Here is a 24,448-nt window from a genome sequence, read left to right on the forward strand (position 1 = left end):
AAGCATTTATGCAGCATATGACATCACCAACAGTGATAAGAATATGAAATGCTGATAAACATTTAATTCAGCTGCACGAGTAATCATTGGCTGGGGGCAACGGCTTTTGTCAATTAGTATCCTGGAATATAAGCTCAGGTAAACCTACACGTTAATAATATTAACTTGGAGCAATATGCATTGCCTCAGCCTTTCCCCTGTGCCATGCTTCATCACACAACACAAGTTTAATATTACATTAGTCACACATATTGTACAATATGCAGCAGAGATAAAGTCCTCCTTATTGCACAGTTATGGTGATTCTGTCTGGTTGTTTACAGCATTCTGTGGTTATTTCTGTAAAACAAAATCTATTCTCAAGCTGCGATCTCATTACTGTACCTGTTGATTCCAAATGAATGTGCTTCACCAAAGAAAGTCTTGTTGCTGCATTGTAGTGTAGCTACCTAAACAGAAAGAGGTCATTTTGATAGTTGACTGGTGAATTGAAAAGATGTTATGAATCATTAACCTCTATTAACTATATTAGTGGAGTGCAACCACTGCTGACAGGGAAAAGTGGAGCACGATATTTTCTGCCATTCCAGGCAACAGCAGGTGAGTGCCACCAAGCCATGTAATAAGCAGGATAATCCACTCTGAGGCAGTCTTCTATCAAAAAATAATGACTGACACAGAGACAGAGGTCATTATTTGTTGATAGATTATTCGTGGATTACTCCTTACTGAAATTCACAGGCACTGTGAGGATAGTATAATCATGAGGACTGGAGCTACCTATCCTTTAAGGAGGTGCAATAATTTGGATTTCTGAGGTAGGGGCCAAGGGTCCTAAGATGGTCACTGACTTTTTTCCCCCCACTCTTGCATTATTAATGATATTGTGGTCTAGCCCTGACACAGCAGGATGAGCTGGTCTGCAATGAACCTTGCAAAACAGTCAACAGCTGGCAGGCTTCGCATCAATCCTTCTGAAGTGAACATTGGCCATTAAAGATACATCAATCCAAGGTGTGAAAAGGAGGGAAAGGAGATGGACGATGTCTTGATAACGAATAGAGGTGGAGAGAAGTGGCAGAGTGTGGTCCAGACCTGAGGTAAAACAAATATTTGCAAACAATTTTCAGCATTTATGTTAACCTGCACTGAGGAAAACATTGGTAGGGGTTACAACATTAGAATGATTCAGATGGTGGAAAGTGAGTGTATACAAATACAGATGCAGTTGCTCCAAAGGATAAAGACCATCTGGGAAAATAAGTAAGTAAGTAAATAAATAAATTAATTAATAAATAAAACCTGTCTCCTGCTCTTAAAACCACTTGCTAAAAAGTGGTGAAAAAAAGTACATCTCAGTGTACTACTGCCAGTGTACTACTAAGTTCGAAGTGCAATCCATGGCTATTCTGTTAAAAAAAAAAATGCAGTTCACTGTTGTCCTAATAATACTTAAGAGTTTTTGTGCTGTATCCAAAAGTTAATTCTTTGTCCCAACAGAGCAGCTCTCAGTTTTGTTCACTGGTCACACTTAGAGCTGTGGTTACAGGGGACCCACATGCTCAGATTAGGTTTTGTTTAATTCTATGAGCAATTAGCTTTTTGTGTCAGGTGCCACACAGGCTGCATTTTGTACTTTTTTGAGGGATGGCATATTTATAAGCACCTGCACAGACTGTTTTATCTCCCAGGGTCACTGTCTACCATTATGTTCTCAAGCTGTGGCTCCCCTTTGTATCCCTGCATCAGGGCCTGTCACCTTCATTGTGGAAGTGTGGGTTAGATCCTGCTCTTTGATTGACATGAATTTACCTCAGACTAATTGTAACTTTAACTTAATTTGGGATGTTATTCCATTTGTTTTGACTATTGAACATAAATAAGCTTCTCCCTACTTTGTTTCTTATGTTTGGTATTTCACATTATTATATTCGGAAAAAGGAAAAAGAATTCTGCCTTTAACAGGGGAGACAGGGAGAAATATAAGTCTGCCAAATATGAACTGTGCTTTGCAATCAGGAAAGCCAAGTCGGATTACACAAAAAACCTGGAACAATAACTCACTACCAATAACCCCAGAGCAGTCTGCAAAAGCCTGAAGGGGATGACAAAGTACAAAAAGGGGCTCACCACCAAACGAGGGCCCTAATCTCCCTGACAGGCTCAATGATTTTTATCAAGGTTTATTAAAGGCAGAATGAGTAGGATTTGTCGTTGCAGTTTGTAAACATAACATTCAAAGTTGGTCCGTCCTCCCTGGCTAAGTTTAACACCAGCAGCAATTTTTCATTCCCTAGGATGGCGACAGAATGTAAATCATTCATGTAAAATACCTATCTGTCCAACAGGGTCTCTGTGCATACACACACCAACGCACACTTCTAGTGGGTCATAAGGGATGATTGAGAGGGATTATTTTTGTATGAGTCTGTACATTGTTTTTTAAGACAATTCCACTCATTCTGCCTTTAAGGTTAACAATAACACCCTTTGACCCTCAGTGGTGGTGTACCACAAGGCTGTGTGTTATCTCCTTTACTTTTCTCCATTTACACCAATGAGCTTACATTTCACCACAGCTCAGTTAAAATATTCATGTACGCAGACAACACCACCACCGTTGGACTTACCAATAACAATGATGAGATTAAGCACTGCCAAAGGGTAAATTGGGCTGTACATTGTTGCAGCAACAACAACCTCTTACTCAATACCTCAAAAACAACGGAAGTAGATGGAGACATCAGGAGGAGGACAAATATTAAAGCCCCAGTTCATAAACCCTAAAAGACTCCTTCAAATTCTTTGGCACCTATATCAGTAACACTAAAATGGAACATCAACACCAACTACATCATCAAAAAGGCTCAACAAGGACTGTACTTCCTCTGGCAACTAAAGAGGTATCATGTCAGAAAAACACCTGTTGGTCTACTTCTATACAGCCATCACAGACAGCACCCTCACATCAACTCTCACTGTCTGGTATGGGAACTCAGATAGTCACATCAGAAGGAAACTACAGTGGATTGTCACTAAAGCCTCCAAGATAATTGGTTGTGGCCTTCCCCCTGTCAATTCACTATATAAAAAGCGCGCCTTCAACCAGACGACCAGATTAACCATTGAACTCCCACACAGCCCAAAACCTCTTCCAGCTTCTCCCCTCTGGAAGGCACTACAGGTTCATATCAATCAAAACCACTCAATTCAAAAATGCCTTTTTTCCTACAGCAGTCAGAACACTTAACACCCCTAGCTACACTCCCTTGCCACAAGATCCCATATAATGACCTGGATGCTCCGAATGCACTGGACTGAACTAAAATTGGACTACCTGTGTACATCAGTCGTTGCACTTTCTGCCTGATGGGCCACTTGATATGCTGGGGAACTGAACTGTACATATCATTTTTAGAGCTCTGTCTTAGAAGGCAGGAGTGATTAGAACTATGACCACGCAAGGCAGACTTCTCCAACCTTGGCTCCTGAGAGGGACAGACTCATGCATGCTGGCTTGTTTGCAGAGGTCATCCAGACTATCCCAGGGGGCAGAGCTGGATCCACCATCTCCTTCTAAACATCGCACAAAAAGTAAGGAAATTTGTGTTTGGTAGATTATTTCTTTGTTGTAACAATGCTTCTTGGCACTATGGGCCCTATCTTGCGCCAGACTCCCTAAACCCATTATTTGCGGATTTAGGGTTGCGCAAGAGGCGTTCCCCCGTAAAAGTTGCTATCTTGTGCACCTCCCACTATCCGCAAAACACCTGCGCTACCCACTATATTATGCATAGGCATGTTTTGGGCATTACGCCAGTTAAACCAATCAGTGTGCCAGGTGCCATTGCCTTTAAGGGCAGGCTGCGCTATCCTAAATCCTAAATCCTAAACCCGCGATGGAGAGAGGGAGGTAGATTTTCTCAGGGGTTCTACTGAGGCTAAAGCAAGTTGGCTTTATATATATACATATTATATATTATATTATAGGCGAGTTAATTCGGGAGGTGGAGCCACATGTGTCCAAGTGGACGTGTCACAAGGTTGTACTGATTGAGTAAAATCCCCGGGCCACACCACACACACACAAGAGGCAGAGGTGGAACTATGTGTAAACTAATTTATTGACAAGGTAGATTGGGCAAATAAAATATTAAAAATAAAAATATAGCACAGCTGCTGGCTTATGATAAAACAATAAAACGTGCTGGCGTAAGTTTCCAATTAAAACAGTCTTTCCTCTAAACAGTCTATATGAGTAATATACTCAGTCCATTCCGGCGGCGTCCCGGTATCAGTCCGACAGTGTGCATGGCGAAGCTCCGTCGGGGCACGCATTGAAGCCGCCTGGGCGCGCTCTCGTAACAGCCCAAACTTTAGGGAAAGCGGATAGCGGGTGGTCCTGACCACCCGCTAAAATGTGTGCGCAAGATAGCAATTTTAGGGATAGCGCATGAAACACGCCCACGGACACACCTCCAGGCGCAAATGACGGAGTCGGCATAACGGATAGCGGGTAGCGTGGGCGCAAGATACCGTTTAGGGATAGCGGAAGTTCCTAAATCCGCAATTTGCGGGTAGCGGGTAGTGGCAGCGGGTAGCAGGTGGCACAAGATAGGGCCCTAAATCTTATACAGTTGGAAAGCCTGTTTATTTCCCTTTTAAATGGTGCCACATTTGTAAGGAACATGCATTTGTGGAATGAGGAGCAGAGCTGAGTATGTGGGCTGCGCCCATGAAAAATTTGCCAAATCTATTCTGCCAATGCCTAACAGGTTATTTTGCTGTTGCTATTGACTCTTGTTTTGAGCTTCTGGTACCCTCAGGTGCTGATTGGCAGCGCCTGTGAGCATGGGCCCTGCTACAGTGGTCAGTAGGTGTCTGCTCCAAGAATCGGCATGCCATGTTTGACTGATCTGGATAGGGCCTGTGCGATAGGGCAACTTCAAGCTGGTGTTCCGCAAAACCAAGTTGCGGCATTATTTGGAGTGAGCCCTAGTACCATCTCCAAAGTGAAGGCCAAGTTCCATATAACGAGGGATGTCAGAGACAGGCCACAAAGTGCGCATCCCAAGAAGACGACACCCCAAGAAGACCGTTTCCTCACGCAGTCAGCACTTAGGTACCATAGGCTGTCTTCTACAGATTTACAGTCAAGGTTTGCAGGACGATATGGCTGACGGCTCTCTGACCAGACAATCCGGAACAGACTGCACGCAGCCAATCTCCGGTCTCATAGGGCTGCCAGGAGGCCTGCCATGGCTGCTGGTGTCAGCAACACGTGCACTGGAAACTGAACATGTGGAGGAACGTTATGTTCAGCGATGACTCCAGATTCTGCCTACAGCATTTGGGTCGTAGGGTCTAAGTGTGGAGAAGACGCAGAGAACACTATGCTGATTGCTGCGCTGATAGAGTAACATCTCTTGGTGGAGGCAGTGTGATGGTGTGGGGCAGCATCTCCCTCACTGGAAAAACGAGGCTTGTCATCATTGGAGGCAATCTCAATGCAGACAGATATCGAGATGAGATTCTGCAACCAGTGGCAATCCCATATCTCCACAGTCTGGGACTGCCCACTGTATCCATGAAGCCTAGTTAGAGGGTGAGAGCCTGTGTGACATCAAACAAAGATTATGATATTGTAACCTTTGTTCTATGAGGATAGGGAGTGCCCTCTAATGGGGTTTCCTTGCCACTCACACACTGGCCAGTGAGGAGTCACTTGTAGCTGTGGTACAGGTCGAGTACAGGCTTATATATGGTGTGGGACAGACACACACACACACACACACACACACACACACACACACACACAGGAAGGCATCATCAAAGGCTGTGTTGTGAGTAATAGTACTACACAGAGAATGAAGGTCACTTCACTGGTCAGTGTAAGTGAGATATGCTCTTTTCAGCTAGTCTGAGAGTCCTCTCAGTCTAAGCCTTTCGGCTTTTTCAGCAAGGCTGGAAACTGGCTACAAGCAAATCACAGTGGAGTGACAAAGCATGATGCTCTGCTTATAATTTTTTTAAAATTTATATTAACATGCAAATTTGAAAAAAAAAAAAAAAAAAAAAAAACTCCTTACCATATACCATATACCTCTTTAAAAAATGTGTGATTGTTTTGACTATTAACACAAAAACAACCCAAAAGTCCAACATATTGTAATATTTGCATAATTTTAGCATTTATCTTATTAAACAACTATTGACTGTAATCACAAACTTACATTAGATAACCATCTGATAGTGTCTAATTCCCCATTTAATACCGCTCTATAAAGTGTTACCATAAGCCAGTTTCCTTTGTTGGAGATGGACTGTAGCATGAATGATTTTCATACCATGCTTCTGTTCTGACTGTCAAAAACCTTCACCAAGTAGGGAACTGTAGTTGCACATTACAGAAAGGTCTCATTAAATGCTGTAAATCAAATCTTCAACTTCCACATCCATGTAAGCGAGACAGCACATCCTTAAGGATCTGAGGCTCAGCATGTTGTCAGCCACAGATGAAAAGTAACCACTGTGTACATGTTTTTAACTGTGCAACGGGATCAAGACATGCATGGTACAATTTACCAAGACCTTGCACAGGACCCCTCAACCTGTTTTTCAAAAACAAGCCCTCTGTTTGTAGCCTCCACTGTTTTTGTGCTGATATAAAATGCCATGACTTTAACTAGTTGCTCGTAGCAAGCAGAAGATACTGAATTATTAATCTGCTGGCCTCATTTGGGACTTGTAAGTAACGGTTTGTGAGTACAGACAGCAAAATGTGATAGTATTTGTTTTTTTCAAGCACAAATCAGCACTGTGACTGCACTGTGATGCGGAAATCAGTTTGTGAGGCATGGTCTCTGGACAAACAAGGAGACAAACATTTGTTTTGATGCATTTGTTTGGCCTTATTTTAACCTTTCTGTTTTTGCTTTTCTTTTTTCTTTCTTTCTTTCTTTCTTTTTTTTTTTTTTTTTTTTTTTTTTGGCGGGCATGAGGAACAGGGGATGTGCTGTCGAACACAAGGTAGAATTGCACTCATTTGCCAGTGTTCTTTGCCCGGGATCTCTGTTCAACACCAGCCTTGATGATACTCTTACCGTGGTGCACAAAGCTTGAGGGAGTGTCGAGGCAACAACCTGAGTGACATGCTCTGCTCAATTGGACACATATTTCCCTGCACAGCTGTGTTTACTCCACTGAATGGCCACAGAAGCACTAACATAGCAGACAATGCTAATGCACAATTCAAGTACGCATTGTCCAGTACAAGACTGCTTTCCTGCTTCTTGTTCCCATCTCTCTCTTTTGCCTATATCTGAGGAAAGAAGGTCTGTGTGTGTGTGTGTGTGTGTGTGTGTGTGTGTGTGTGAATTCATCTACATATGTTATTTGATACATGCTTCATTATTGCTGTTTCTGCTGGTGAGTTGCTGCCTCTTACAGTGATCTCAGTGTAATTTAAAATGTAAAAAGGAGCAAATTTTCAGTGATTGGAACCTCATAGAAATCTTTGCAAAGTCAGCTTTCTATCATTTTTTAGTCTGAAACACCGCTTCATTTTGCCTGTGAATGGCAACATTTGTGTGCAGTGATGAGAGTGACTGATTGTGTGAATAGTGACTGCTCAGCAAAGGGCTTGACAGACATGGAAAAGGGAAATTTCTTGTGACAGAGTACAGTAGATTAAAGATTCAATGATGGAGGTTTGAACTGAGAGTTTGGACTTTTTGCTGGACTGCAAAAGCTTTAAATAGCAGCTGATATTTAAATCGGGTCTTTTGTTGGTGCGGAGCAGGAACTACAGCAATTCATTATGATAGGCTATACAGAGCGGGGAGGGCTTGACAGCACCGCACTTGTATTGTGGCATGAAAATGCTGCATATTAGAACCTTCTTTTTGCCTCTTTCAAACATGAGATCAAATTAATTTCTTCTTTTGATCAGATCTCAATAGTGTATACAGCTTGTCATTTAAATATGTGTATTGTACACAGTATTATGTCAAATTAAATGGTTTCTTCGCTAATTATTGATTGCATTCTCATATATTAGTTAAAGAAAATTGAAATGAACATGCCATTGGTTGTTTATTTTTTAGATTATTTATAGAAATATGTTTCCTTTAATTATGGCTGTTTTATAGCTTCAAGAAAAGGTAATGACACCAAAGAAGTTAAGAGGTTAAATGTTCAGTTTTGTCGAACATACTATAGCTGCTTGAAGACTTTTCACACTAACTCAACCTACTAAAAGGTCTCCATTAAATCCTGCTGGGCCTGTTGCAACAGAGGAAATAGATGGGGGATTAGGGTGGTCAGATGGTGACAAAGGCATCGCAACCACATGACACTTTATTACTGAAGTATCTTGGGCTCATGACCCTTTATTTGTGTGATCTGATTATATAATCAAAGAATTACAGTCACTAATCGACGACACACCAAATGCATGAAAGGAAAACGATGTTTGATGTTTAACTAAGATGTAAAAAAATTTAGTTGAGTACATGATGTCAACAAAACTGATAAAATTTCACCCCAATTACATGTTGCTGCTAAGAATTGAAAATGTGCACTGTTAGGCTACAGAGATAGAAATGCTGCTGTGATTGAGTACAGACTCAATCACTGGCCCTATTTTCCTTTACTCTCTTTCTTCCACCCTCCCTCACACTCTCACAAATGCAGAGATGTTGGAGCAAAAGTGTTCTTAGAGACCTTTGATGTAAGTAATGCCATGGTGAATAAGAAGGTTATGCAAATATGCATGAATGGCTGTGGAAAATATGGCCCCAGTGATAGGGCCATGTGACCTCTCTGCTGTTGTCAGTGTGGCTTAAGAATAAGTATTAATGAGTGACACTTCCTTGCAGCACCCCAGTGGGCTGGCACTGTGGAGGCTGATGAAACTGATCGACTTGGTAAAAAAGACACCAATGCTAGCATACCAAGTTGCCCCTTTAATGAAGAGAAAATATAATTGAAAGAAAATGGAGGAAATAAATCCACTGGCCAAGACTATATTTTCCAGTGTGACAATTTCTTCCTTTTCAAAGCATGAGTAATGTTTTTGGAGAAGAATATCGATCTTTAATTTATTAACACTGGGAATAATGAGCCTGTGCGCATTTTTGTAATAAGAATTTGTTTTTAACCAGATGAATCCATGCTAAGCTCATTCTGGACATTGCTGAGCAATGAACATTGGTTTTGTTGAGAGTTTTGTAGTCACTATATCTCCATTTGCCATTGGGCTCACTCTTGAGCCAGATCCATGTGACCTCTATGGACTGCAGAGGTAGCAGGTTGGATAGCAAGTGATTTCGTTTTGGCTGCTGTGTTGAACCAGAACAGGCTGAATGGCCTTGGGTAACAAACCATACGGGTGCATTAGCATTTCCTTTCAAGAACAGTATAACTAGAGAGCTGGGAAAGCACTTGAAGGAGATTTTGTTCGAATGAGGGCTCTAAGGGAGTGGAGAAATTCAGAGAAGGAGAAAATGTGTTAAGAGGGTTGGCAATTGTCTGGTACCTGTTCTTAATGTTGAGACACCACTTCATAACACCTTAAGGTTGATCAGTAAAAGAGTTTCATGACATGCTCCCACCCTTCAGGAAAACAAAACACAGGTGCATACTTTCATATTTCCTCTCAGCAAATAAGGCAGCACATTGGTTTTATCATAATGCTGTGACATATTTCTCTAATCAGCATACTGTTCTGGGCTTCCAACATGAAGAGCAAATTGTTTTTCCCACAGCACCGTGGGCTATGCACGGCAAATTGTGGTGACTCATTCACTCATTCACTCACTCACAGATGCACTGATTTTAGACATTCACTCGACCTGTTAGGAGTGTTTAATGAGGGATATTTAGTAGGATACATGTGCTGTACCTGTAACAAAGGTGTGGCGCTGTTATTGTGGCAGCAGTCCGTCAATGTTGATGCTGTCTGCGTACAACCAGGAAATGCCAAAGTGACACTTGTCAGACTCGTATCGTAATTGATAATCTATGTAAAAAAAGAAAAAAGATCAGCTGTCAATTACACTAATATTGTTCAAAAGAAGCAGCCATATCAAGTTTGTCCTGTTGATTTTGGGATTGCAAAAAGTAATGGTAAAGCACCTCACCATGACAGTGTACTATCTACAGTGGAACATGAAAACCAGAAAAATAAAGCTGAGTAAAGTCAAGCCGAGCAAGGACCACATAGTGGAAAAAACAACATTAGCAGGGATGTTTTAGTAGAACGTGCACAGGTGCACTGTGGGTCTGGACGGTTTTGTGCTTCTTTGATGTATTATAAGTAGAGGAAGTTAGAATATACTCACATGCTTTGCCTTGGCTGGCTACAGTGTGATTGGTTTGGGAGTATCAAGGGTTTTTAGAGGCTTCTAAAGTATGCTTAGTTTGCAGATCTCTTAGGTTTGACCTAGTTATGAAGGACATTTTTTTTCTGGTTTTACAGTGGTTTAATGCATCAACAAAATGGAGCACAGTAAGATATTATAGACGGCTAACCTGATGTTTGCTCTACACAAAATGTCCGTTTCAGTTCTGTCTTTATTTTTCTTGATTTTTTTTCTCTTGTCTTCAGCAGTCATTCAAGCAATCTTTGTTTTTAAGTTGTGTCACTTCATGTCAAGCCTTGTAACACTGATAATTTTTCAGGCACTTTAAATGCAAAGTACCACCAACACCTTTCGGGGGGAAAATGAGAAAGGAGATTGCAATGGAGTCTGTCCTTTTCTCCAGGGACAGTAAATCCATGTGGAGCCTACTTGTCTGGAGCTCCCTTTGAATAAAATTGAAGCGTTCAGAATAGCTTCATCTCCATTCTTCGCCTGAATCTAACATATTCTCATCTTCGTTTTAATTTAGACTTCTTTTGATAAAACTTGTTTGTCTGAAAAATACATGAAAAGGTAAACGATTAACATTTCTGTTTCAAGGACTGAACACAATTAAAAGCTTATTTCAAAGGCTCTTCATTAAAGTATTTCTGTGCTCAGAATCACATGGGCTAGAAACTTCTTACATCTGCCTTGCACACGCTGCTGAGCTTTGGAAGATCACTTGGCTTGTACTACTACTGAACAGACTTTGAGTACTTGTTCATTTTGTGTGCTTTGGCCTAAACAGCCACACAGCAATTATTGCATTTACATAGTGTAATTTTTATCAATTATTCAGTGTTGCAGTTGAATGTTTTTTTTTTTTTTTTTTTTTTCAAAATTTCAGATGAGGCAGTAAAAGAAGTCTTTGAAGCACAGTAAATAAGCAGTTTTTACCAATGACATATCTTCTTTTAAAAGTACTTCAAATGCACTGTTCACAAAGCACGTTAGCCGTTTTTATAGAATCACTGAGACCATTTATGCATATGGCCCAAAAAAGCCTCTGAGAAAGTCACTTTCTCTTAACTGAAGTGAGATCTTGAATGCACCACTTTTGTTGCTCACTTTTTATTCTGATGTGCTTGCACTTTTTCTTCAACAATCAATCAATTGATTTTATGGTTTCACTGCATTGGAGACTCTACATCACTATTCTTATAAAAGCAATTTCACCTCCCACGTCTAAAAAACCCTCCAAAGAGGTAATTAGCCAGAAACCCCACCACTACCCAATTATCTCATCAATTAAGTTTCTAAAAGCAAGTGAGGACTTAATTAGGGAAGTGTCTGCGTTAGTGAGATGTTCTGACCCACTGCTGTCTACCCCACAAGTGGTGATGCAGTCCAGTGGGCTTTTTGCCCCATCCCCTGAGGCCTGGGCCACCATCTCCTCTCTCTCCCCCTAATGAAATCTCTCTCTCTAAATCCACTGCTGTCCCCTCTGCTGCTCCAGTAAGCCTCACTGGGACTCAACTACCAATACTAGGAAAGCACTGGAAATCACTTCAATTTTCACAAGGCTTCTGTTGTTGGATCTCAGGGGTTTGTGAACTCTGTAATGTGCTGAACATGATAGAGGGGGCAAAGAGTTTTAAAGTAATTAGCTCACGAATGGTAGAGAAACTTGCCAGAGGCATATACAGTATAGTATAGTCATGTACAGTCAGCAAATTCCACCGTTTCCTGCAATGCTTCGATTAACACAAGTAACTATGCACATACTGTATGCTATTAGCAGACAGCTGCAATAAACTGAACACATTCAGGTGACATTTTTGAGACCTATCGCACCAGATATGAGCTATAAAACAAAACAATTTTGAACCCCATGCAAACAGACATATTCAAAATAATTAAGGAGGTGATACACTTAATATTTAAGGTTGGGACAATAATTTATGTTATCTTAGGTTTAGATTGAAGACAGCAGGAAATGTCCAGCAAGACAGCAAAAATGCTCTTAGAATAACAGTAAATCAAATTTAACTGCTAAACTTCAGTGGGATTGCCCATTGGTGCTGAAAGACAGTGCTCAAATCAGTATCACAGTCCAACATTAACATTCCTGTGTCACTATAGACAGTAGCGGTTTTAGGCACGGGCGAAGCGGGCAGCCGCCCGGGGCGGCATATTTTCATGTCACGTGGGGGGCGGCATGAGCGCAAAAAAAAAAAAAAAAAAAAAAAATCATCCTCGCTGCAAAGCAGTTTTCTATTACCGTATTCATCTGAATATAAGACAATATTTTTTTCCATTGAAAATGCCCTGAAAAAACGCCCTCGTCTAATATTGGGGTCTAAGCAAATATACATGTATTGTGCTTGCATATAAACCAGTAGGTAGGCTCGCCTGATGCCGCAATTACCGGCGAATGGCCGCATTGCGCAGTCAATAATCAACCATGTTGTCTGTGTCATTGTCCGTTGTGCTGCTGCAGCCGCGTATGAACAAAAGTTGATTTATAATGAGAGGATGGCAGTATGTGTGCGCCGCTCACCTGTCAGATCCGGCAGACCTGACCGGGTGGGCGCGGCACCTGTAAGCATCAAGCCGGTGCCGCGGCCGGCCCGCCTGATGCCGACCGGTGGCTTTTTTTTATACAAACAAGATTTTGTCCATATAAAAAGTATTTTTCCAAAAAAGGTATTTGTGCAGGTGTTGGCGCCCCTGCTCTGGGAGGGGCGCGTGTAGCCGCCAGAGGGGCACCGGTAGCGGCAGTTATCGCTTGGAAGTTCTCGCTGCGCGCGCGCTAGAACAGTAGGGCGCAAGGCAGTAATTTCGCCCAGGGCGGCAACATGGGCAGAACCGCCACTGACTATAGATTTGCATAGTACACTTAGGACATCTCGTGTGCCTCACTTGTCTTATGACAAGTATTTAACAGACTACATGAAGAAAAGATGTAAGCTTTCCTGTTTTTACAATCACAGACATAAAAAAAAAAAGAAAAAAAAAGAAACATAATTTGTAATAACTAAAGCACTTCAAAAAAACCAAAAAAAAAACAAAACAGAATTACTGCTTTATGACCTGCTTGTTCGTAATTGCTGGGGATGGAGAACTTCTACCAAAAGCAAAAAGTAAGGGCCGAACATTTGTTTTTTCAAAGCCAGTTGGATAAGAGCTGAGTGACTAACACTGATCAATACCACTTGCAAAGCCAAGCTGATATATTATGGTCATTTTGTGCCCTGGGCAGCATAAAAATTACTGATTGTACCTTTAACACTCCTGATTTAAATCAGACGTTAATGATCATGGTTGTGATCTTTAAGAAAGACATATCCATGGCCTGCACCTCAGGGCTCATATTCCTTCACCTGACTACATCAGTAAGCAGACTGGAATGTCAACAGACCTTTGCAGGCCCATCAAAGTGCTACACGTTTTTCATCTATAATAGACAGGGAATCAAAGCACCCTCCCTTCGAACTCTAAGCCAGTTACACAATGTCTTCTCCTGCCCCCACTTCACTGTCTGTGTGCCTTTCATCCAATCCTCTTGGAGAGGGAGAGCGGATTCTCTTTCTTCTGCTGCTCGGCCGCTCTGTTTGATCTCTGTAATTCAGCTAATGAGGCTGGGCCCCTGGCAGGCAGCTGGCACACACACTAAAGGCAACGGTGCTGAGATGTGCCCCTAGATCTCAGTTAGCCACACAGCGCCACCCCATCTGACTCAGCAACCAGCTCTGAAACATCTAGGGCCCCGTTGAACAAGGTGGAGGAACCACATTTAATTACCTGCTGTTGGAAAATCAGCAGAATTGAGAAATAATGGAATCTAGGTCAGCTTGATCTAAGCGGCAAAGCTACAGAAAGCGGTGAGCTGAACCTATCAAGGCAGTGCTGGCAAATACATTTCACTCGTCTTTTGATTTTCTGCATGTTTAGAGTACACAGTGATTAATCTTGTTTTGCCTCAGAAATAGAAGACTGGGCAATTTGTTTCGCATGATGAAGTACTGCTGAAATGTTCTGTTGTGGAGAATGATTTTCATTACATTGAAATTTTCACTGCACAGCCAATCGTTCCATCTGTCACACCCCTGTTATGAAATAGGTGGCGTCCCCATCAATTCAACTTTGGCATATGTCAGCATTGAGCCCACATCGGATGAGAAAATGTAAGTTATTTGTAGTGAGGAATATGGAATATGGTAGACAGATTTGTCTTTAAAGTGCTGTGGAGGGCTGGGGAACATCTGAATCAGCAGTGTTGGAGGCAAATGCAAACCTCTCAAAAATGCTAATCTTTGATTTCCGCCTGATTAGTGGAGCTCAAGCTGGGGAAGCAGAAACACAAGAAGCTGGGGGCCACCCTTGTCTTGTCTCCTAAGCTTCCCATAAAACTGAAACCTGATGCTGCATCTGGCTCTTTTTCACTTTTTCACAGCATGCTGTATCACCAGTATTTCCTTATAGCTGATGTCCATGTCTATAAATACTTTAAAATCCAGTTGAAGTGGCATCTGATATTTACAGCTTACAGCAGCAGATAAGGACAAAAGAGAGGCCGCACTGTGCATTCTATACAGTAATTCCACAGTTAGCAACTGTGTTTTACAGGTTCACAATATTCACAAAAAGCTCCAGTGTGCTGGCACTTAGCCTGCATACTTGGTATTTGCAATCTGCTCACACAGGCGCCCTTACAAATAGCTTCAATGGTGTTGCTCACAGCCATGAAAATAAACAGCATATGCCATGACTGGGTAGAGGATGAGGTGCTCATTGTTGGTGCTATTAATGCCATGTCTGCTCGCTGTGGTAGCCATCTGACCTGAGGTTTTTTTTTTTTTTTTTTTTTTTTTTCACTCAAAGCCATGAGAGCTTTAAGCCTCATTGGAAAGAGGCTATAGGAGCCATGCCTGTTCTGCGCCCTGCTTGAATGCCATGCCCCGGAGCTCAGCACAGATGGCATGAAAGAAACCCTGAACTGTGGAGAAAAACCCAAGGCATCCACCTGGAGGCCTACTGGGTGGCATCATGGTGGAACAAACTCAATGTTCACACCACCAGCACCCAGCACTGCTACAACTTATTGTGGGGCTTTTTGAGTTCTTGCTTTATAATACTCTATGCTTTATTTTCCTTTCCTACTGCTGCAAATTTTAAGATCATAGAGGACATGATGGGCATGAATCAGCATGTGTGAAATTCCATAATTTCACTGCTTACTGCCGATTTGAGTTTCTCCCCACAGCACTCACAGGTACAATGAAGGAATGGTCGGCTGACATTCAGAATGATCAGAATATTTTCTTTTAAAGCCATGAAGAAAACAGTACACAAAGTTGGCAAAAAAGTTTTAATTAATGAAGTCATTCATTTGTTTAATCAGACATGACACGGTGGTCTATATTTACATATTTATTCAACTGTGAGAACATTATGTCAGAGCCCTTAGCACAAATGTCATCAAAAGGGAAAATTTGAAATTCCAATTCTCTGCATGAGAGAAATCACCAAAGGGAGGAAAAATGGAGAAAGGAGCAAAGAACAGTTAATTTTGCAAAGCATTTACTCAGCAACTTGCTACAAGTCTCAGGTGGCATATCACTCTCGTTAGGTGGAGGCTTCTCCCTAGTGTCTGATTGTGAAGAGGTTTCCTGAGCAGCCACAAAACGCTGACAATGAGGCTGAAGTAACTCAAATACTGCACCATTCATATGCAAGAGTGGAGCAATATAATAATTTATTGCAAAATATGTGAAATGTGGACATTCAAAACAGCCATTTTCCAAAATATACCACACTTTTTTAGATAATTTGAAGGCCTTTTTCAACCTCCCAGACAGCCATTTGTTAACATTCATTTTGTAGTGGTATAAGATCAACTTGTAGTGACTTTAGACTTGCTTGAGGATGGTAATTCATAAATGTGAATATACTGCCAGATTTATTTTTGTCAAAGTAATTCTGCTGTTGCACACACTGATCTGAAATTGATCTGAAAAGTGACAGATTATCTATCTAACTTTCAAGTCTCTGCAAGTTGATGAACTTGCAGAGATGTAAAAAAAAAAAAAAAAAAATGAATGCAAAAGAATGGCTGCCTAGGAGGTAGGAAAATCACTTTGAAAAAGCTAAACAAGTATGACATGCTTTGGAAAATGGTGGGTAGTAAGTATGAGTATGGTGTAGTAAAGCAAAGAAATCAAAGAAAAACTGTCATGGACCTTCAAGGATGTATGTAGTAAGGGCTTTCTTGCCCTCTATAAAAGTATCTGCTGCAATCTATAAAAAAAAAAAAAAAAAAAGAAAGAAAGAAAGAAAAAAAAAAGTTGTGTATGGAGATGGTCAGGGCTGGTTCCAAACCAGCTGGGCTAAATTTAGCTTTGTCCTGCTCCTCTGACATCTTGTAATGCCCTTGGAACATGTCAAAGTGTTTTACTGTTTAGAATTGACATTTCAGATGAATGTTAAAGCAGTGTTAGATGAGTTGATCTAAGGGTGTTTCTTCAGCTCATCTTAATCTTGGTAGGCTCCTGGAGTTACCATAGTATTTTTTTCCCTAAAAAATTATCATACCACATTGATTTGTTAATGTAAGGGCACAGCTCTCACCAGTCAAAAGGAGCATATCACACACACTATAGTTTGATATGGCTGTTTGATGCATGGCTGTACCATTCATTTATTTCAGTCAGACACACTTACATCAAGGAATTTACCATTTATCGAAAACAGTAATGCAGTTACTGTATATTTGGCAGACAGGCTCTGCTTGGGGGAGCTGTGGGATTCCTCACAGCATGAATAATCGGCTAAAGCAATAATTCTCCTTCATGGTAATCCATAATAATCACAATATAGCAATAGGCACAGATGAAACCATAGCTAGCTAAGCTGATATAGCATGGATAAGTAGCGTGAGGATGTTAGGGTGGTGAAGTGAGTTGAGGAAATGTAAAAACTGAGAGCATTTGAATACCGCTTTGAGCACATGTTAGAATGAAACTGGACAACTAGTCAGCAGGACTGATCAGCTCGTTGACAACAAACTGCTGATGCAGTTAGCAGAGAGTAAATGAGATAGCTGATGCTGATCAGCTGTTTGTCAATAAGCCATTGATGCTGTCAGTTGAATGTGTAAACAGCTGATAGCTGATAAGCTGTGGGTCTTGCAGATTTAAGATCTCTGCCTGAACTAACACAATGGTGCATTTTGGACTCTTCCAAAATTGCTCATATTTTTATGATGCTACTAACCACTACTACTTCTATCATTATTATTAAGAAGAAGACAACTCTAATTGACTCTAATTGACCAGATATTTCACAGCAACGGTGGATTATGGAGGGCTCTGATAGTTCTAAACAATGGGTCCTGGATAACTGGAGCTATATGGAGTAGCCATGTTCTGGCATCTTAAAGTATTGCAGCTCCTCAGTTTCAAGCAGATCAGTAGATTTACCGAAAGTTAGCTAAGAAATGCTTTAGCACACAGTTTGCAGGTCATACATTATACACCATTATACGTCACACGTACAGACCCTTGATTTAGCACAGGAACATTTGACTCTGCACTAACCTTAATCTTAATCTTAATTCAACCTTAACATAATCCAAACCTTAACCCTAACTGCACTCAAACCTAGATTTGCAAGACTTTTGCAGATATATGTAGATTTGCATGAGAGCAACCATCTGCATCACTAATGGAGGCATCACTTGTAAGTCAGGTTTATGTTAATTCAGGGGTTTATTTAAGAGTATAAAGGCAGATTTTATTGACAGCTGAAAATGTAATGTCAATTTTGCCACACAAGTTTATGTGAGTAGCAAAACATATGCATAGTGATACCTATAAGCTTACAGTTACTGTCCAGTATTTTAATATATAGTGAAACTTGGGAGGTGTGGATTAGTCTGCTTCCATTTGTTTGTTTAATCATTCATCCATCATGTGCAATATCTTCAACAACACCAATCAGACTTTGACAAAATGTAGGTGAAGGATGATATATGTCACCCTAGCACTGCACTCAATATATACAAACTAGGCTTCATGATTTACTACATTTAATAAATCACTTGCATGTAGGTTCAAACCAGTCAACCTAATTGATTAACTCTCACATGAAGCGTGTAGTGATGTCCCAAATTAGCAGCAGAGCACTGGTGTATGAGGGCAATATTGATCCTACAGGAAGATGATTCCTCTTGAGGAAAACATTGCTCTAGGGATGAGTTTTTCTGAGAGACTTAGCCTAGCTTGCATTTTGAGCAGAGAATATCAAGTCTCTGCAGTCTTCTAAACAAAATTCTCGTCAGAATAGGGAAGAGAAAGAGAAAGAGAAGGAGAGAGAGAGCTTTAATTAACGTCTGAAATTGAGTGACTAATAATTTGTATTCAAAACAAATGTACAAAGAAAGGCACATTTGTTTGAATAAATGTCCACAGGAATATTTACCGTGTCTAAATGTATGACCAGGCAGCAAACAGCAAAAATAGAAATGACTAATTTGTCTTGAAATGTTCATTATTTTTTAAATTGAGCTAACAACTGTATCATATTGAAGGATCCTGTTTTTATTTTCAGGGTAATGTAGAAGGTGCTTTTTGAGCACTGTCACTTTGAATTACACAGGAGGATTTCTTGTCCTCATGTGTTTCAGTGTTGGGTGTGCTGTCAGAATGTCACTGCACCATTGTCACTGAGACACACTGTATTTCTTAACATGTATTGTGTTTACTAGTTAAAGAGATTTTGATGCTGATTCTGAGTTTAATATAAATAAATAGGAAGAGTTGATCAGGGCAGCAGCAGTGGTGGGTTTGGGTGGGATTCAGGATAGGGTGAAGACCCAGCATATATGGACCCTCTATAATGAGCTGGAGCCAGCCATCAGTGGGTGTATGAAAGTGCTGAGTAGGGAAACTGAAGGTGAGCCCCACAGCACTCATTTGTGAAGAATGTGGTACTGAGACCAGCTCAGAAACCACACAAGGAATCACAATTACACATAATTACAGCTTGAAAACTGTGGGTAAAGGAGCTCTTTATCGGTCTATATTGGTTCAGCACTCTTCTACGCCTCTAATTGCTACGCTCCTATTTCTGCATATTGCTTTCAGTGCCAGTTGCCACATGCTGTTGATGTATGCACGAGGCATATTGAGGAAGCCAGCTTTGAAAATTTGTCCTTTCGTGCACCGTGTTTTTTTTTTCTTCCCAAATATGGGCAATTTACACAAAAGGAAAATAAAGCACACCGAACCAATGTAATTAATGCATATATATACATATAGATACACACACACACACACATACACACACACACGTATATATGTACCTGACAGAAAATGACACTGAATCCACATTTTTGCGAAGATTTGGGCTTTTAAAGGCTGTGGTCTTAAACTTTTGATCAGCTGATGAACAGTCTATTTCAGTTTAATGGTTGTTTGCAATAAATTGCTTACTCAATTTTTTTTTTTTTTTTTGTCTCACTCCCATTTCTTCTTTTTGCATTTTGTAACTCTACTTAGAACCTTCTTAAGATCCAACAGTGCAAAATGTAAATTCTTGCAATTTCTCAACTGGTCTTAAAATTTTGATCAGGAGTGTGTATATATATACAGTACAGGCCAAAAGTTTGGACACACCTTCTCATTCAATGCGTTTTCTTTATTTTCATGACTATTTACATTATAGATTCTCACTGAAGGCATCAAAACTATGAATGAACACATGTGGAGTTATGTACTTAACAAAAAAAGGTGAAATAACTGAAAACATGTTTTATATTCTAGTTTCTTCAAAATAGCCACCCTTTGCTCTGATTACTGCTTTGCACACTCTTGGCATTCTCTCGATGAGCTTCAAGAGGTAGTCACCTGAAATGGTTTTCACTTCACAGGTGTGCCTTATCAGGGTTAATTAGTGGAATTTCTTGCTTTATCAATGGGGTTGGGACCATCAGTTGTGTTGTGCAGAAGTCAGGTTACTACACAGCTGACAGCCCTATTGGACAACTGTTAAAATTCATATTATGGCAAGAACCAATCAGCTAACTAAAGAAAAACGAGTGGCCATCATTACTTTAAGAAATCAAGGTCAGTCAGTCTGGAAAATTGCAAAAACTTTAAATGTGTCCCCAAGTGGAGTCGCAAAAACCATCAAGCGCTACAACGAAAATGGCACACATGAGGACCGACCCAGGAAAGGAAGACCAAGAGTCACCTCTGCTTCTGAGGACAAGTTCATCCGAGTCACCAGCCTCAGAAATCGCAAGTTAACAGCAGCTCAGATCAGAGACCAGATAAATGCCACACAGAGTTCTAGCAGCAGACCCATCTCTAGAACAACTGTTAAGTGGAGACTGCACCAATCAGGCCTTCATGGTCAAATAGCTGCTAGGAAACCACTGCTAAGGAGAGGCAACAAGCAGAAGAGATTTGTTTGGGCCAAGAAACACAAGGAATGGACATTAGACCAGTGAAAATCTGTGCTTTGGTCTGATGAGTCCAAATTTGAGATCTTTGGTTCCAACCGCCGTGTCTTTGTGAGACGCAGAAAAGGTGAACGGATGGATTCCACATGCCTGGTTCCCACTGTGAAGCATGGAGGAGGAGGTGTGATGGTGTGGGGGTGTTTTGCTGGTGACACTGTTGGGGATTTATTCAAAATTGAAGGCACACTGAACCAGCATGGCTACCACAGCATCCTGCAGCGACATGCCATCCCATCCGGTTTGCGTTTAGTTGGACGATCATTTATTTTTCAACAGGACAACAACCCCAAACACACCTCCAGGCTGTGTAAGGGTTGTTTGACCAAGAAGGAGAGTGATGGAGTGCTGCGGCAGATGACCTGGCCTCCACAGTCACTGGACCTGAACCCAATCAAGATGGTTTGGGGTGAGCTGGACCGCAGAGTGAAGGCAAAGGGGCCAACAAGTGCTAAACACCTCTGGGGACTCCTTCAAGACTGTTGGAAAACCATTTCAGGTGACTACCTCTTGAAGCTCATCGAGAGAATGCCAAGAGTGTGCAAAGCAGTAATCAGAGCAAAGGGTGGCTATTTTGAAGAAACTAGAATATAAAACATGTTTTCAGTTATTTCACCTTTTTTTGTTAAGTACATAACTCCACATGTGTTCATTCATAGTTTTGATGCCTTCAGTGAGAATCTACAATGTAAATAGTCATGAAAATAAAGAAAACGCATTGAATGAGAAGGTGTGTCCAAACTTTTGGCCTGTACTGTATATATATATATATATATATATATATATATATATATATATATATATATATATATATGATAACAGGTGCAGTTGTAGAGTCAATCAAATGGGTTCAGGAGGAAAAAAAATGAGGTTGTGTTCTGATTGGATTGCCCTACACTCTTGCATGTGAAAGAAGCTCAGCAAACTGCTCATTTGAGAAATAAATACATAGAAGGGACTTAAGCTTCCCGTAGTTCCCGTAGTTTCCCATAGTTTCATGATGTTTTCCACAGCAAATAATGAAATAAATGAAAACATATATATTTTAGGTTACCATCCCTTTAAAAATGAATAACTGCACAACCTTCTAATCTTCACAGTCACACATACTTAAATATTGTTTGTATCGTTTTAATTTCTTTGGCACTGCACAAAAAACAACACTCTTGAATGCGTTCCTATGTAGCTCAATGGGTAGAGCACAGCACTAAAACTAGTAGGGTTAAGGGTTCATTCTCTGTTGCCCTTTTCCACCAGAAAGAACCTGGTGCTAGTTCGGAGCTGGTGCTAGAGCCGGTGTTTAACTGGTGCCAACGAAGAACCGGTTTGCTTTTCCACCAGCCAAGAGCCAAGTGGAGCCAAGTCAGAGCCACGTCATGACGTCATCGGAAAACGTGATGACGTGGGTGCGCGAGACGCTCGCTCAGAATCACAATAACCATCATAAATGAATGTGTGGCCGGGCCCAAAAGGCCGCACTTTAAATTACTAATAAATAAATAAGAACAATTACTAAAAACCGACAACGCCACCTAGGGATGATGACCTAGAGTTAAAAGCCAACACAGAGACGATACATCCAATTAAAACTAGATTTATTACAATAAAAAAGTCAAGGGTGGTACCACCAAAACTAATCTACATATGTGAATAAATACTAATAAAACAATAAAATGATAAAAAAATAAATACAAATAAAAGGATAAAAATGCTGCTTCTCAGCGGTAAAAAAACTCAGTCCGCGGCCAGTCCACTCCACGACTCCTGTCCCGTATCCCTGCGGCTCCTCCACGTCCTTGTAGCCTCTCCGCACCAGCTGCCGGTCTCCCTCACTCCGTCCGTCCCTGCGGAAACACAGGAAACCTGGCGAGTGTGGTGCTCAACTGCAACTTAGCTACTCCACTGACGACCCTCTTATAGCCCCCCGTGTCCGCCACAAAATAAGTCGGCTATACTCACGGTTGTCCCGGGCAACAGCTAGTGAACTGCCGGCCCAGGCCTGAGTAGATTAGCGGTGGCGGACTTTGGGCTACCGCACGCCTTTCCCGGCACTACTCCGTCGTCCTCACGTTGGGGGACCGCTCCGTCAGGTTGTGGACTGCCGCTGCGTGTTCCCTCTCTCGGCCGAACCGCTCCGTGGATCTTCCGTCGTCGCTCTGTCGTTGCTGTCTTCCCGCAGCTCACTCCTCAATAAAAGAGTGTCCGTGCCTTTGTTCCCAGCGTCCCACACCTGTCGCTTGTTTGCTGATTAGTTCTTGATTGGGGGTGGGGCTTCCCAGGGGTCAGAGTAAAAGCAGCATGCATACTTAACAAATAAATACACTCAAAACAACCCAATAGTTAAAATACGATAAAACCACAGCAAATGAAGTAAAATAACACACACACAACATGCATAATAAAAAAACACAGCACTCAGATAAAATAAAACATGCAATAAAACACAACATGCCATAATTCTGACCCTGTCACACCCCTCCCATGGCTAAAGGTTAGCAGTCTCTGCGACAATTCAAGTTCTATAGCGAGCTGGGGGTTGACCTATATTTTGCCTAGCTGACCGCCTTGGCTGTACCTCACCCTCATCCCTGTCTGCTGCTGTCTGCTCTATGTCAGGGATATAGTAGAATGTGGGTACTGAGGTTCGATTCTCTTCCTTTGGCTTAGCTACTGGGGTCTGGACCTGAGGGGCTGTGCAAAGTTTAAGGGCATTCCTGTGTAAAACTTTCTCCTTGCCTCCCCGTTCTGGCCTAACCTTGTAGAGAAGACCTGTTTCTCCAACTTTCTCAAGTATTATCTTGCCAAGCTTGCCTTGGCCTTGCCTGTTCCTGTTGCGCACCCACACTCTTTCGCCCACAAGCAATGGTGCTGCATCAGCCCTGCGGTCGTAACGCTGTTTTGTCCGTTCCGCTGCTTTCCCCATCTTCCTACGGGCAAGATCATAAGCATAGGTTAGTTTCTGATGGTGGTTGCGAACCCAGCTACCAAGATCACCTGTCTGCCTGGCGTCCATTGCCCCCAGTCCAATGTCGACAGGGAGTCTCAAATGCCGTCCAAACATCAGGTAGGAAGGTGCAAATTCTGTAGAGCTGTGAACAGTGCTATTATAGGCTTGTAACAACTCGGAGAGGTGTTCGGGCCACTTATTCTGTTTTTCTGCTTCCAAGGTGCGCAACATGTTCAGCAGGGTCTGATTCATGCGCTCTACTCTGCCATTACCTGCTGGGTGGTATGGGGTAGTGCGGCTTTTTGAGATGCCATACAAGTCACAAAGTTGTTTCATCAAATCAGATTCAAAATTTGGACCTTGGTCTGAGTGAAATCGGGCCGGACAACCAAAGGTTTGAATAATGTGGGACCAAATTGTGCGCACAGTAGTCTTTGCAGTTTGGTCACGTGTTGGCACAGCCCAGGCATAGCGGGTGAACATGTCTGTCATAACGAGGATGTTCTGGTAAGTGTCACTTGGCCTACTAAGAGAAAGGAAGTCTAGTGCCACTACCTCCAAAGGATATGTAACCTCGATGGGACACAGAGGGGCTCTGGGCTCAGTTCGATCCTTCTGAATGCTACAGGTGGT

Source organism: Myripristis murdjan, chromosome 3 (assembly GCF_902150065.1).
Source record: "Myripristis murdjan chromosome 3, fMyrMur1.1, whole genome shotgun sequence".
Taxonomy (NCBI): domain Eukaryota; kingdom Metazoa; phylum Chordata; class Actinopteri; order Holocentriformes; family Holocentridae; genus Myripristis; species Myripristis murdjan.